We start from the raw sequence: 17,569 nt of genomic DNA, 5'->3' as shown, positions 1-17,569 counted from the left end.
TTCTGATTCACTATTATATAGTAAAAGGGACATCAATTTCTTGTGCCCCTACACTATATACTATTAAATATCTAAATAATAATCTATACTATTAAAGTACAATTTATTATACTTGTAAATCAGGAGAGATCAGTTTTAAGTCAGAAAGAATAAATAAGGTAGTTCAGAGTAATTATGATTCAATGTAAAAAACAGAGGTATATGTCATTCTAATGATATTATTAGCTTTTGGGAATATCTTAATATAATCACTGACTCCGAACATGCAGAAAGTGTCGCTTTACCTATAAAAGCTGCTGAGCCTACTCAGGATAATTCAGAATCAACTTCCCTCTTTAATCAACTATGAAAGGCAATCATAAATAGAAATAATTCATTATATATAACACTTATTAGATAACAATATGGGTCTACCAAAACCTGTAAGACAAGATAGTAATACAATTGATCAGCTATTAGAAAAAAATGTGCTAAGATCTTCAGAATTTCATGAATAGATAAACACCATGTTAAAAGCAAAGATGGGAAGAAAGGTTTTTCCCATTACTTGGCAACAATCCAAGGAAATTACAAGGAAATGTCCTACCTGTTCTTTGTATAATTGAAATGCATTCCTTGCAGGGAGTAACCCAAAGGATTCCCAAAGAAATGAAATTTGGCAAATACATGTGTTCCATTTTGGAAAGTTCAAAAATTAAAGTAATAGTCAGCATAACAAAGATACACATTTGGAATTTTAATGGGAAACAGTTTTAAGGTCTGAAAAGGCTGATTTGTAATTACACATTTACTAGAAGCTATGAATATTATAGGCATACCTGTAAAATTTCCAGTATGTCTTTAGTAAAATAAAACTATTTTATACTATAATAAAAAGCGTATTACAGATATACCACACAATTCTACAGGATAAGCAGTTGTAGAGAAAGCTAATCATACCTCAAAAGCAATGCTTAGTAAACAGAAAATGGTAACAAAGACCCCAAGATCAATTTTATAATGCATTATTAAATTTACATTTTAAATGTTAATGAATAAAAAATAACAAATCCTGAGAGGCATTGGATTATGGGGAAAAACTGCTGAATTAGAATAGTCCATTACTGTAAAGATGCCTTAACTTCGAATTAGAAGGAAGGAAATATATTGCATTAGAGGAGACGTTTTCTCTTTGTTTCTATAGGAAAAGAAAAGCTGTGGATTTCTTCAAAATTAATAAAGATTAAATTTGATCAGAGGAGACATTCTTTGTCTCTGTCATTGCTAATTTTAGCAATAGCGCTTAGTTCAAGTTGTATATAGAAGCAATAACTTATAAAGTTTGAAGGAAAGTTTATGTTTAAAGGCATAACCTATACCTGCGACTAGAGTTATTACTGGATAGATTGTTATCTAGGAAATGCATTGACCTTTTCTTAACACCCCGCACACCCCGTTATAGAGTAACTCTATTTTTTAGTCATTCCATTCGTTTATGTCACAAATTATAACCCACTTCCTGGTTACCCTCTCCACCAATCCCCCTACCCATTATTTCCCTCTACCAGCGTCACATCCCACACCTCCAATCACTCCTGCTCTTTGCCTTTATGAGAGCACTCTACCACCCACCCTCACTCTACTCACCCACCACTCCAGCATGTCCCTACGCTGGGGCATCAAGCCTCCCATTGCTGTCAGGCAAGGCCATCCTCTGCTACATATTTATTTGAAGCCATTGATCCCTCCAGGTATACTCCTTTGTTGGTGGTAGTTTCTGAGAGAATTAGGTAATCAGGCGAGCCTATTTTGTTCTTCTAATAGGTTTACAATCCCCGTCTACTCCTCCAGTCCTTCTACCTGCTCCCCAACCAGGTTCCCTAAACTCAGTCTGATAGTTGGCTCCAAGCATCCATATGTACATTGGTCAGTTGCTGGCTGAACCTCCCAAGGAGCCGCCACACTAGGTTCCTGTCAGTAAGCGCCTTTAGACCATTGCAACAGTGTTGGATTAGGTGTCTGCGGACATGAAGGATCCCCAGGTGAACCCGTTGGCTCTTCCTTCAATCTGTTCCATTTTTGTCACTGTTCTTCCTTTGGACAGGAACAATTCTGGTTTAAAAATTTTGAGATGGGTGGATGGCCCCATCCTTTGGCTGGGGACCATGCCTGTCTAGTGGATGTGGTCTCTACAGGTTATATCTCCCTGTTTACTGCACATTTTGGCTAAAATCACTGCTGTTGTGTCCTGGAATCCTCATTTTTCCCTGGTGTCTGGGATCCTCCAGTGGCTATTCCTAGTTCTCATACCACCATGCTGCATATTTTTATTTGATTTCCTGACCCTCTGTACCTCTCTCACATCTCCTCCAGTTCCTGATACTGACCCCCCAGTCCCCCACTTCGGGTTTCCCTCCCAGCTACCCCTCTCCCTTCACCTCTCAAGATCATCCCGTTTCTCTCCTCAATGGAGGACAGGAACATTTCATAGTTAAAAATATTGAGATGGGTGGGTTTCCCTTTTATTTTTGGATTTTAATATGTTTAAGAAGGTCCTACAGTAGGAGATTCCATCACAACTTTTCAAAACCTTTTAGATTTATTCCTGCTTCCACTCCTTCATCAATCCTGTCTTCCTATTTTCTACATTAATTAGCCATCCCTAATCCATTTTTCTCTTTTTGCCCTCTGGAAAGTGGATTATATTGTCTTTAAATTCCCATAAAAATGACATATTTTAATAAGCAAAGGTACGTGAATAAAACTGATGAATTTTTTTCACTTACATATTTATAGAAAACTTATTTCAAGTGAACCCCTTTATTAATACATAAACAGTAATCATCATTCTTAGATTGTTTATAGAAATTTATATTTCAATATAATTTTATTAGGCTATTATGGTAGGTATAACAAAAACTAACTAAATAATACACACGCGCACACACACACACACACACACACACACACATTCGGAAATTTGCTATTCTAGAAGCTGGATTATCATGATCAAAATGCTGACAAGATAAAAATATGATTTTGGAGTACCTTTCTAAAAGAAATAGGCAAAAGTTATGTGGGTTTCACCCTTACTATTTAAATACCTCAATACACTATACTTCTTAGCACTATTATCTTGGCGATTATGTATAATCACATGACTGTTGGGGGTGACACAAAAGCTCAGGTCATATCACATGTTCTGAATTGTTTTACGAAAATAAATGATTTCTAAATGTGTATGGTCTACATTTATATTTTATCTGATTACTCAAACACTTTCTAAGGTTTTCTAAAGTTTTATGGTTGAAATGACAATAACCTTTGACAGTGTTTCAGATAAATGGATTGCATGAATACAGTTTCTGATAGATTGAATGAATAGTGTGTTCTGTAGAATGAGTTATTTTAACCTTATCTTAAATATACAAAATTTTACTAGATTCTAAACTTAACAAAAGAACTTCCCCCATATTCTAAAATAATCACAGGTCAGAAGACAAATATAAGATTATTTGGGAAAGGAACTCAGATGTCTACAGTTCTTGAAAATATTCCTGTGTGTTAGCTCATTAATCTGCTTCTCAAATAAAACTGTTGTAATTTCAATGCAGATATATTTCTGAGGTGTTGCTAGTGTTGACTTGATGAGAAAGTAGACATTGATAATATTCCACGCAACTTATTGCCAAGTCTAAAAAAATTGATGTACTTTTTTGAGATCTGTTGTTTCTATGTCTCTCTCTCAGTCTCTTTGTCTCTTTGTCTCCTTCCATACATCTATCTATCTATGTATCTATCTATGTATCTATGTATCTATGTATCTATGTATCTATGTATCTATCTATCTATCTATCTATCTATCTATTTATCTATCTACCTATCATCTATCTACAATATACATATATTCATATATGTATATGCATATATAAATTTATCCAGATACATATACAGAGAGAGTTGATAATAGATATAGATGTTTTGATCATTTGGCACAAAAGTAGCATTATATTTAGTATTGGGAGAATTTAAAGCAAAAAATTGAGTCTCTTTAAATAACCCTAAATTGAATATACATTCTATAAATGAAGTTCATTTGAGAAATGACAATGTACTTGAAGATATAATGGGTTGGGCCACTGGCAACGCAAGAAAATAAATAATTGTAACTGCTATGTAAACAATATACATTAATATCAAACTGAATAGTTTTTTATGAAAACATTTAAAAATATCTAATTGAAAATATAATTTAATAAATTTAAGTCATCTGTATGCATATATAACATTGAGTTTACACACCCCATTGTCTAAGACGTTGATCACATTTAAATAAGAGTCATTTTAGACTTTTTCCTTATATTGAAACCAATAACAAATGAGGGCAGTCATAATTCATAATTTGTTAGTTGCTGAAGACCATCTAACTCTTTGCTTTTTAGTTGCTCACAGTGAACATTTCTGGATTTTAAAAAAATGTGCAGTTAGAGTCCTTCTCAATTTTTATAACATAATGTAATATATTTGATGCTGACTCTCTGACTGCTGCCAGCCAGCCTGGCTCTATTAGAATCAGCTGGGAAATTAATTGAAAATACAGTTATGGATATCCCAGTAAAAGGAGCAAACGTAGTAAGTCTAGATTCTAGTTTATGAATATGTATTATTTTACAGCTTTTCCAGGAAATGCTCATTCACCCCAGGAAATAGAAACCACTAAATAATTCCTCTTATTCCCTCCCCAAGGAAATGTGTGCCATCCCTGTCTTCTGGAAGACATTATCATGTATTATTTCCAAGCCTACATCCATTTGCTGGACTGCCACTACTAAGACAAATATGAATACATATTCAACAAGGAAATTCACTTTTAGCTTAGCTGTTTTATGCATCTAGTATAGTACTAAATCATATCTGCAGAAACTATATCCAACTTACTCAAACACATTTTGAAAGACTTCATTTTGCCTCTTTTAAAAAAAATTAAGTTTTGGACATCTTCAATATGTTGCCCAAGGTCAAGATTAAACATGTTTTTCTTCAAAACCCTTGTAATAAGTTTCTGATACATTCAGAGCTAAAGAATATGTGCTATTAGGCACGGAATCATTGGGTAGCAATCGTCAAATGCTTTCAGTACAGCCATTAAAAAAACATGGGAATTATGTCCATGGAGTTCTAGTTCTTCTGGACTATATGTTGTGAACCAATATACTTATATGTTTCTTCAATATACTAAAAAGTTTAAGCAAGGTTGAAATTTCTCAGAGTCTCACAATAGATTAAAGGAATTACATTTTCCCCTTTAATTTCTGGTGATATTTTCTTTGAACCAATCCATGTAGACTAGCACGAATGCTATGATATGAGTCTTAAGAGATAAGAACATAAAAACACATGCAACTTCTAATTCTTTGATGAAAACTATCACTTTGTTTAAGATATCTAACTACCTAAAGATGCTACACTAGAAAGATTGCTTGTAGACATGCTGGGTAACTACATCATTGGAGACTAGTCTTCTAGTTACCCACATCAGTCTCATGGAATAGAGGTAATTTATTTCAACTATGTTATTCTTGAGTTTTCAGTTCACCAAATCCAAGAGTGTGTAAAATAGTGTGGTGGTTGGGAAATTGAAACAAGAATAGGGATTATGTTGGTTTGAGTTTATACCTTTTTCCCTGGTTACTACTTGGTGGTCAAATAGGCCTTTGTTTCTCATGGACCAACCTCCCAGATATAAGCTGGTATTTTGCTATGCAAGGAGTTTCCAAAGAAAAATATCACTAATAATAACCTACCACTCATAGCCCAAACATCTCCACTGTGTTCATAGAAGCCTTATTTATAATAGCCAGAAGCTGGAAAGAACCCTGATGTCCTTCAACAGAGGAATGGATACAGAAAATATGATACATCTACACAATGGAGTACTATTCAGCTATTAAAAACAGTGACTTCATGGAATTCATAGGAAAATGGATGGAACTAGAAAATATCATCCTGAGTGAGTTAATCCAATCACCAAAAAACAGGGTATGCACTCACTGATAAGTGGACATTAGTCCAACAGCACAGATTACCCACAATACAATCCACAGACCACATGAAGCTCAAGAAGAAGGACTACCAAAATTCAGATGCTTCAGTCCTTCTTAAAAGGAAGGACAAAAATATTCATAGGATGGGGAATAGGAATGCCCATTCAGAGTCTGCCACACCTGGGGATCCATCCCATATACATACAGCCATCAAACCCAGAGGATATTGCTGATGCCAAGAGGTACATGCTAACGGGTGCCTGATATATCTATCTCCCAAGAGGCTTTGCCAGAGAATGACAAATACAGAGGTGAATGCTCTCAGCTAACCATTGAACTAAGAATGGGGTCCTCATTGAAGGAGTTAGAGAAAGGATTGAAGGAGCTGAAGGTGTTTGCAACCCTATAAGAACACTAAACCACCATCCAAAGAGTACCTACGGACAGATCCATGGCTCCAGCTGCATATGTAACAGAGGATGGCCTTGTAGGCACCAAAGGGAATCGAAGTCCTTGGTCCTTCCAAGGCTCGACCCCTTAGTGTAGGGGAATGTCATGGCGGGGAGGCAGGAAAGGATGGGTGGTTGGGTCGGGGAACACCCTTATAGAAGGAGGGGGATGGGGGAGAGGATAGTGGGTTTATGGACAGGAAACTGGGAAAACAGCTAACATTTGAAATGTACATAAAATATATTCACTATAGTTTTTTTTTAATTAAACAAAGAGTGCACATTTTACACTAGCATTTTTCTTTGAAAACTCTTGTCCATTTTCTGCCATTTTGATGCAAATCTATTTTGAAAGGTTTTTTAAAGTTGTACTACCCAGAGATGTCTTTATAAGGGACCTCAATCTATTATTTTATAATTACTGAAGAGATTGACACCCCAGTCTCTGTGTGAGGCATAGGAAAGGTAATCTAAATGCATGTCTCTATATCTTGCAAAGCTTCCTTTTAACTTAATGATTACAGGAAGCAATTAGTTAAAACAGACGCCTAAGAAAAGATAAAATTCAACTGATATAACAACACTTTGACCAAAAGAAACTTAGGGGAAAGGGGTTTATTTAACTTACCCATCTAGATCAAAATATACCTTTGATGAAAGAATAGGAACTGAAAGCAGAAAATCAGAGACAATATCCATGGGAGACAAAACCTTGCACACTTTTTCTGCCTTTCACTTGCTGTCTTGTTCACTCATGATTTGTTAACCTAGTGTATAGCCTGGAACCACATACAGTGCTCCTTCTCTCAATGAACTTACCATTCCTCTACCAATAAAGAAACAAGGCACACCCATAAGCAGGCCTGAACTATGTGGTCCCTCATGATGACTCTATGATGATAGCAGCCTATGTCTACTTTACAATTGATGCTGATTAATGAAAAACTTATGAAGCACTATGAGCATATTTTGGCCTGTGTAATAAGGTTAGTAATTATTATGCTATTTTAACTTTAGTTTGTGCAAAACTTATAATTCTTTAGAATCCTTAAGGAAGATTTGCTACCTTAAAATTGAGAACAGAATACAAAAATTTTCAAATGCAAAAACAAACAAAAGTGGTTAAAGAGATAATAAAACAAAAGTTCTCCAGTTTACCAGCATTCAGGGATGGAGCAATCAGAAAGTGAATGTCACTGCTTTGATGTTTTGCTCAGAAACTCAGCTAGACTAAAAAATAATGACCAGAGGCTCCAACGGAATCTGTAACATTATGACAATATAATATTTACATTTGTTATCCAGAAATATAATAAACAACCCTGAGATTTCACCTCACACCAGTGAGAATGGCTAAGATCAAAAACTCAGGTGACAGCAAATGCTGGCGAGGATGCGGAGAAAGAGGAACACTCCTCCATTGTTGGTGGGGTTGCAGACTGGTACAACCATTCTGGAAATCAGTCTGGAGGTTCCTCAGAAAATTGGACATTGAACTGCCTGAGGATCCAGCTATACCTCTCTTGGGCATATACCCAAAAGATGCCCCAACATATAAAAAAAGACACGTGCTCCACTATGTTCATCGTGCCTTATTTATAATAGCCAGAAGCTGGAAAGAACCCAGATGCCCTTCAACAGAGGAATGGATACAGAAAATGTGGTACATCTACACAATGTAATATTACTCAGCTATCAAAAACAACGACTTTATGAAATTCGTAGGCAAATGGTTGGAACTGGAAAATATCATCCTGAGTGAGCTAACCCAATCACAGAAAGACATACATGGTATGCACTCACTGATAAGTGGCTATTAGCCCAAATGCTTGAATTACCCTAGATGCCTAGAACAAATGAAACTCAAGACAGATGATCAAAATGTGAAGGCTTCACTCCTTCTTTAAAAAGAACAAGAATACCCTTAGCAGGAAGAGAGAGGCAAAGATTAAAACAGAGACTGAAGGAACACCCATTCAGAGCCTGCCCCACATGTGGCCCATACATATACAGCCACCCAATTAGACAAGATGGATGAAGCAAAGAAGTGCAGACCGACAGGAGCCGGATGTAGATCTATCCTGAGAGACACAGCCAGAATACAGCAAATACAGAGGCGAATGCCAGCAGCAAACCACTGAACTGAGAACGGGACCCCGTTGAAGGAATCAGAGAAAGAACTGAAGAGCTTGAAGGGGCTTGAGACCCCATATGTACAACAATGCCAAGCAACCAGAGCTTCCAGGGACTAAGCCACTACCTAAAGACTATACATGGACTGACCCTGGATTCTGACCTCATAGGTAACAATGAATATCCTAGTAAGAGCACCAGTGGAAGGGGAAGCCCTGGGTCCTACTAAGACTGAACCCCAGTGAACTAGACTGTGGGGGAGGGCGGCAATGGGGGGAGGGTGGGGAGGGAACACCCATAAGGAAGGGGGGAGGGAAGGGATGTTTGCCCAGAAAACCGGGAAAGGAATAACACTCAAATGTACATAAGAAATACTCAAGTTAATAAAAAAAATAAATAAATAAAAAATCTATAATTTGTTGAAACAGTTATTTAACATTATATTAAATTATTCAGCAATTTTCTCTTTTGTTTTATTTAGAATATATAATACAATGCTTTGGTTAAATGTACTACTGAATAATGTAGTAAAAACATGAAAAATATTAACAGAGGCAGTAGACTCAAAATACTGTTTAAAACATAAAAATTAATAAAATGTATGGTTTTTAAGACCAGAAAAGTAAAAAATAAAATAAAATAAAATAAAACCTTAAAAATATTTGTATATTGTTCCTGGTCACAAATTGAGTATTTGTATACAAATAAGTTCATATAATTCAAAAATATCTAGGATAGCTTTTGAAGCCTACATTTTGTAAATGCAAATCAGTCTCTCTGAGAAGTTACATGACTAGTCCCTATTCATAGGATTGGGACCTTGCTTGCACTTCCCTTTAATCAAAGGCCTTATTATTCTTTACTCTGCTCAATAGTTAGGTTACATTCCTTTTACCATATATTTTAAGCTTTATTGTCTTGAATTGTGATGAGGGGCAAGCATCCTTGTAAATGAAATACAAAAGCAAAAGTAGGGCAAGATGAGGAGGAGATAAATTAAATAAATGTAACACATCAAATGAAGAACAGATAAAAGGTTCACTGGCCTCCATGTCCATTTCTGGAGTACTGATAAGTATTTTAGGTTCACACAGAGAAAGATTTAAAAAAGAGGCAAGAGATCTGCAGAAGTAAGTGGTTATGGTTTGAATGAGAAATGTCCTAAAAACTCATTTATTTGAACTCTTGGTCCCTAGTTGCTACTATTGTTGGAAGATGTAGAAACATCTGAAGGTAGAGCCTTAGTAAAAGAAGAATGTCACTAGTGGGAGAATTTGAACATTTATATACTTATCCTAATCCTTTGATGTGTGTTTGTGTTTAAAAGTGGGGTGCAATAAGTAGGGTACGAGTTTCTACAATTATGCCCTTCTCAGTTTAATGAAATCTATCCCTCTTCATATGTAAGCCAAAACATACCCCTTTTTCCTTGATTTGCTTTTTGTCAAGGTACTTTATACAACAACAACAACAACAAAAAGAACTGAACTCTTTCCCAAGAGGGAATTGCTGTGATAAACTTAGAGCTGTGAACTCTATGTCTTTGAGCCATTTTTGGACAGAGTTTAGAAATTTGGCCTGGAAAATTTATTGAATAGTTGAAGTGGTGCTCAATGAGCTGTTCTACGGAGAGTTTAGAAATGGGACTGATAATGTAAGTGTGGGGAGTGGAGCCCTGCTTTATCAGGGTTGAGTGGGGGACAGAAACACTGTCAGAAACAGCTAGGTGCCACTCATGTGCTATTTTGGTGAAGAATTTGGCTGCATTCTTTGTCCTGAGAACTTGAGCAAGACAGATATAAAATGAAACAATGAAATTATTTCTTTTTTATTTTTTTGGCGGAAGTTTCAAAACACCGCAAAACATTGAGATTGATTCATGGTTCTTTCTTATTACTGTTATTTAATTCTACCAAAAAAGAAAAGTGCGAAAGACCAAGTGTATCAGAAGTAAATAACATTTGTAGTTTGGAAAGGAACTGAGCACTAGGAGGTTTAGAACTCCAGTCAAGTCATGTATTTGTTAAAGGGATTAGTGCAAATAGAGAGAATTATCTGTGTCTACAGTGAAGAACCAGGAAAGATACTCAGAGGTAAAGGAAACACAACCTTAGTCTCCAACCAGACAAAGGAAATCCCAAGCAGTTTCTTGCTCTAGGAAAGCTGCTGCCTAGGGAAGGTTATCATCAACATCAGACACCGTTACTGATAAAACTGTGGTACAAAGGAACCATGCTTTCTTCAAGCCTAATAATTGAATATTAAATTATCATTTATATATTAATTGTTTTGTTAGCATGAAAGCTGAAGATCAAAGGCATCATTTATACTTCCTAAATGGATTCAGAAAAAAAATGAGGTTGGGGATTTAGCTCAGTGGTAGAGCACTTGCCTAGCGAGCGCAAGGCCCTGGGTTCGGTCCCCAGCTCCGAAAAAAAAAAAAAAGAAAAGAAAAGAAATGAGGTCAGTGATAGGAAAGACAGGGACAGAAACTGGAAGGAGCCCCAAGATGACATAATGTGAGGCCATTAAACTGAAGCCTGGGAGGCAGTAGAAAGGTCAAGATTTTGGAGTCTACAAATCTGTAGGTCCTATAGCAAAGAGAACTCTACACAGGGAGTAGAAACAGCCCAGTCCAGGAGAATAAATCATGTTGTAGGTAACAAACTTTGAGAGATAGACCATACAAAAGCCTTTGAATTTGAATCTCCAAGTACTGTAATAAAAGCTACAGGATTGTTGCTCTTCTGGATTTAAGGCTTGCTTTTCTTGAAATATTCCCTCCCTTTTGGAATGGGAATGTATATTCTATGCCATTGAATATTGGAATAATATTCATTGAATAATGATTACCATTATTATTATTTTATTATCATGATTTATCATTATTTTACAGGTGTTATGAGATTGCTGTGGTTTTAAAAGAGACTTTGGATTTTTGAATATTGTTGAGAATATAATGGAGTATGGTTTTGACTATAGTTGGATTAAATACATGTACCTCTTGTATATATGTGACCATGAGCCTCCATCTGCTGAGCTCCAAGTGCTTACAAGCTGCAGGTTTCTACCAGCGTACTCAGCCTACAAAACAAAAAAATACTCAGCAAAGAACAGATTCACAGCAGCCCAATTACTCAGAAATTTCATTTTCTTCATTCTTTGTTTTCCTTCATTTTTTTTCCATCCTGAGTTTTGTTGTTATTATTATGACTATTGTTGCTGTTGTTGTTGTTGCTGTTGTTGTTGTTACCATTTTTTCTAAGCTCTGCCCCACAGTTGTCTAGCAATAGCCAAGTATTCTCTGCCCACAGTTACCAGGCAAGAGATAGATATACCTGATATAAAAGGGGCAGCTGGCACCCTCTTCACTCTTGCTCTTGCCTGCTCGCTATTGCTTTCTCCCTATTCCCATTCCCCTCTCTCCTCATTCCCTTCCTCCCTCTTTCTCCACATGCTCATGGCTGACATGAACTTCTCTACATTCTCTCTCCACCTTTTTGTGCCTCTATTACCCTCTGAACTCCCCTGACCATGCCTTTAATAAACTGTATTCTATACTATACAATTGTGTGGCTAGTCCCTCAGCGGCAAGGAATGCTTCAGCATTGGTTGGTAGAGGGACCCACTTCCCCTGTATCTGACCACACATCTACAAAAACATATTTCTTCTCTCATTTATCTTTTTATAAACACAAAAGTTGCTATTGTTGTTGTTACCTTATTCTTGTTACAAAGTACAGTGCTTGATGATCCATGTCTATATGCTCACAGAGAAGAGGAGGGGGGCTAGAGGAAGGATCATAGAAGCAGGTGACTGGGAGGGGGCAGTGAAAGGGATGTAAAGTGTATAAGTAAAACAAGATTTTACAAAAGAAAAAGAAAAGAAAAGGACAACAACAAGAACTCTAGAAGGTAGACTCTAACATACCAAATAACCCAGTTAATAATAGGAATAGAGATAAATGAGAATGCCCAACAGTGTAATCACAAATGGCTGAGAAGCACTTAAAGAAATGTTCAAAGTCCATAGACATCAGGGAAAAGTAAATTAAAATGACCCTGAGATCCCATAGTATACCCATCAGGATGGCAAAGATCAAAATTTCAACAGATAGTACTTGTTGGCAAGGATGCTGAGAACCACTCCTCCATTGCTGGTTGTATAATAAAATTGCACACTGACTCTAGAAATCCAGCTGACAGTTTCTTAGGAAATTGAAAATAGTTCTACCTGAAGACCCAGCTATATTGCATCTGGATATTTTCTTAATTATTGATTAATGTGGGAAGGCACAGACCCTTGTGAGGGATGCTTCTCCTAGACTTGTTCTCCTGAGTTTAATAGGAAAGCATGCAGAGCAAGCCAGGAGAAGCAAGGTAGACAGCAATCTTCCATGGCCTTTCAATCACCTCCTGACTTCAGGTTCATGTCCTATCTGATTTCCCTCAGTGCCCTCACATCTCTCCATGCTCCGAGTTCTCTCAGTGATGGACATGAAAGTACGACTGTAAACAAACATAAACAAACAAACAAACAAAAATACCAAAAATCTTTCTTCCCTAAGTTATTTTTGGTCATCATGTTTTATTAAAACAATACTAACTCTATTAAAAAGTAGATTCTTCCAAAAGTATGTCACTGTGAATGAAGGATTATGATCTCTAACTTTTCCCTTTTCTCTCCCTCTCCCTCTCCCTCTCCCTCTCCCTCTCCCCATCTCTCTGTGATTATTTAGCTTCATACTTCTGCCATCATGCTGACCCTAAATTTTCCCTTGCCTTTCCCATCATGATAGACTCTATCTCAGTGGAACTCTACACCAGATTAAATCAGTTTCTCCCTTGACTTGCTTTAGACAATGGTATGTTGTCACAGCAAACTAAAGGTAAGCAATCCAGCATTCTTTATAAAAATGTCTTCTTGGTCATAATTACAAGTAAGATTCTGACGGTCATTGAAAAAATATCTTTCATTATTACTGCTTCAACAGTAGTAGTATGATATCAATATAGAGGTTTGATCCTGCTCCTAGTTGAAGCATTGGTCTCATTTGATAACTGTGCTTTATTTTTTGGTGTTATTTTTAGTTCGTGTGTTTGTATTTGTGTTTTCTTTTATCTTTCTCTTTCCTTAAGGAAAGTCTTCTGTAAAGATTTTTACAACTAATCATGTTCTTCTTCATATTCAGATTGCCAGCAGGGTCAAGCACCTTTGGTAGAAATGCTGAGGACATTATAAGATCTGACACTGTACACCTTAAAGGTAATAAAAAAATAAATCAAATGGCAAATGCCAGACCTTTTTATTTAAAACTTTGGAACAATGTTTGACCTTCTAAGTGCTCGGTCTAGTATAATTTCTCTCTTCTAAGTAGAGGTTAAAGAAGTTTACTTTTAAATCTTTTAAAATCTAGTTATAGGAAACCTCCAAGTTATCTCTCTTTTAGCCTGGCTTGAGGAAATGCATTGTACAAGGAAGAGTTAACTGCATAAAAAGCTAGTATTAGAGTGGACAGTGCATTTCCATAAGGAGTATAATAGCTCCAGGAAGTAATTCTACCCGACTGTGCACTTGACATCTAGAAGAAATAAACATTTGATAACATCAGTGTGATTGGAAGCTAGGATGTTCTGTAAATGGTAGCAAAGATACGTCTTAATCATTTCTATGCTTTCTTTGCCTTCTAGCCTCTAAATTACACTGAGAATACACATGTAGATCTAGTGAGCTCTTTTGGTATGGAGGATGATTTAGGCAATACAGTACAAATTTGTTTAGTCTCATGTTTGTAAGTAGAATTTAATTTAGAAAACTGGATCATAATATATTCCGAGAGGTGAACGTCTTGTCATTTATCTGACTCACAGAAAACTATTCAAGGAACACATGTGCATTTTCAAACTATTTGCTCAACACGTGGTGCTCACATAAATGAAAATTGTGTTCACTCAAGACTAGATAAGTCCTTTGATCTACCACTGAGGGAATTCTTAATTGTGAAAAGCTTGCTTCATCCCTGGATATTGCCATAGCTAAATAAAAGCAGCTTATGAGTCTGATTTTTTTTAACTTTCTAGTTCCAAACAGCAAAGCTATAATAAATTATTCAGCCTTTAAATATAGAGTGAATTCCTTAAAGGCAAAAAGAGAATATACTCAGCATGTTAATGGCTTTCCAATCTTGTTTTGTGTGATATTTAGCAATTTCAGATAAATTCATAAGTGGCTTTATTTGAAAACTTTGGGCATCACATTTTTGAGCATACTGAATAAAAACCTGGGCATGCATACAGATGTTGAATTTCAGTACAAGTATTTCACATTTTAACAATGCCTTCAGGGCTATAGTAATACCTGGAGGTGTATAAACCCAAATCCAATTCCTGCTGTGATTTCTGCTTGAACCTGTAAAGTCACACATTACTGAGAATTCTGATTACTGTTTTATAAATATTATTGAATGAATCATAAACAGTAATTTGGATAAAATATACAAAGAAATACAAAATAAAAATGATTTTGACCATTTTATATAGATTTTGCAACATTCAAATTAAAAAAATATTACAGTGCGTAGGAATATGTGACATTAGGTTAATATATCACTATATTATATCTGTATTTTTGAAATGAGTTAAATATTTAGGCCTGTAACACAATTTTGACCAATGTCTAGGGTTATGTTATAGAAATGTACCCATATAGCATACCAATGTTTGTAATATAAATATCATGGGAAAAGGAATCAATAAGGAACAGGTTTTATATTTGATAAACAAAAGGAATATGAGTACTTTGAGAGAGTTAATTTCTTCTCAGGATTTGAGAATACCACATTGGAAAGCATAATTTGGCTGTTTGGAATATCATCTAAGACCAAACCTCTTTGGGTACTTTGCTTGTAACTCTTTAGAAACCATTGCAGGGCCACAAACATAAGTCAAAATCTATGCAGTAATATCAAATGTTTCATTTATTAATATGAACATCATACTGCATATGAGGTAGGGAAGGCTTGAATTACTTTTAGTCGTTAGAAGTTAAGAAATGAGGAGAAATTGCATCCCCATAATACTGCACCTTCTTTCTTAGTAAGATTACTTGTATAAATGTGATTAACTACTCAATTATATGCCTAAATTGAAAACCTAAAGAGTTCATATAGACAAAGTTGAACTGAGTCACTAGATTTAGGTTACAGCATCCACTGTAGTCTGTACAGACAAAGGTTACAGGACTAGCAGGAAGCACCAGATTCTACATTAAAATCCAGATGGGAGGGGGGGGCCTTGGTCCTATAATGACTCAATGCCCCCCATTTTGGGCAATGCTAGGGCAGTGAGGCACCTTCATAGAAGGATGGGGAGGGGATGGGATGGGGTCTGTGGAGGGGAAACCAGGAAAGGGGATAACTTTTGAAATGTAAATAAATAAAACAATGAATAAAAAAATAAATTTTAAAAAATCCAGAAGTAAAGACAGAAGATGAAATATAACTCCATGAAAATAATATTCTTTAGACAATTAGGTACATTCATATTTATTCATAGAACAGATCATTTTCATAAATGTTGCTATCTCATTCAGAAGCAATAGCATCTTATATAATTTTTTATTATGTGTGTTAATCATAATTGACAGGTACCTCTAAGACTGACATGCATAGGGATAAAGCAATGTGAGCAAGTCCACAAGTAAACAGTGGTGATTTCTGATGATTTCCTTCTAAAGCGCTAAATGCACAATGTGTGCTTGAATAATCCTACTTTAAAGCTTTGAGGCTGATGTGGGTTTCCCTGTGTTTAGTGGTTGGTTTCTATGACAAAAAAAAAAAAAAAAAAAGCATGCCAGTATCTGCAACGATGCTTTCCTAGTAATGAGAGAGAGACAACCACTGAACCACTGAGCCAGATAATGAATTGGTGTCAGGCTTGATTACATTTTAAATGCATATTAACCATTTAACCCCAATTGGAAATACTACTGGAAAAGACTGTGAAGTGATTTACAAGATTGCTTTAAATAAGCAGGAGCCTTAAAAACCAAGTAACAAAAGATACCTTCTCTTCTGAACAAAAACACTGGCACACAGTGGACATCAGAAACATTTCATATGTATACTATACATTCTTGGCAATTATGAGGACATTTTCCAACCAATAATGGTGATGTATATAAGACCAAAGACTGGAATTTGTTTGTAAATTTTTAAAATTATGAGTTGGCTATATACTAGGATGTATTTTTCACCTATATTTTCTTATCATCCTATAGTGCATAAGAGTTGAAATCTGACTTGATGAATAATATAATCCAAAAATTGTGATACTCAGTATATTAAAATTCAAATAACCAATGTGATAGCAATATGAAACTATTGGTTGCCTTCAGTATATAAGAAGAATATCCCTGTAAATTTTGTCAATGTTTTCAAAGGAGGTAGGATAGGAAAGGACACACATGGTATGTATTCACTAATAAGTTAATATTAGACAAAAATACAGAATACTCAGGATAAAGTCCACAGATCTCAAGAAGGTTAACGAGCCTAAGGACCAAAGTAAGCATACCCCAGTCCCACTTGGAATGTAGAAGAAAGCAAACCCAGGGGCCAGAGGAGAGAGGGACCTTGGGTAGAGGTAGAGGGTAGAGGTAGGAGTGAACATGATCAGGTATTGAGGGAGGGGGGCAGGACTGAGTGCCAGCAAAATTACTGGAAACAGGAAACCTCAGGAGGTGGGAGGTGTGTGGGGGTACCCTCTAGAATTTATCAGAGACTTGGGAGTTGAGTGATTCCTAGGACTCAAAAGGAAGGACCTTGGATAAAATACCCAACATTAATTGGGAAGAGGGAACTTGTAGAGTCTACCTCCAGTAGAAAAACAAGGCAGCAAGTAGAGTGATAGGTTTGCCATTCCACAATTAAAAATTCTGACCTAGAATTGTTCCTGGCTAAAAGA

Source organism: Rattus rattus, chromosome 5, assembly GCF_011064425.1.
Source record: "Rattus rattus isolate New Zealand chromosome 5, Rrattus_CSIRO_v1, whole genome shotgun sequence".
NCBI lineage: Eukaryota > Metazoa > Chordata > Mammalia > Rodentia > Muridae > Rattus > Rattus rattus.
The sequence above is the reverse complement of the archived record's forward strand: the minus strand, read 5'-3'. Positions refer to the sequence as shown.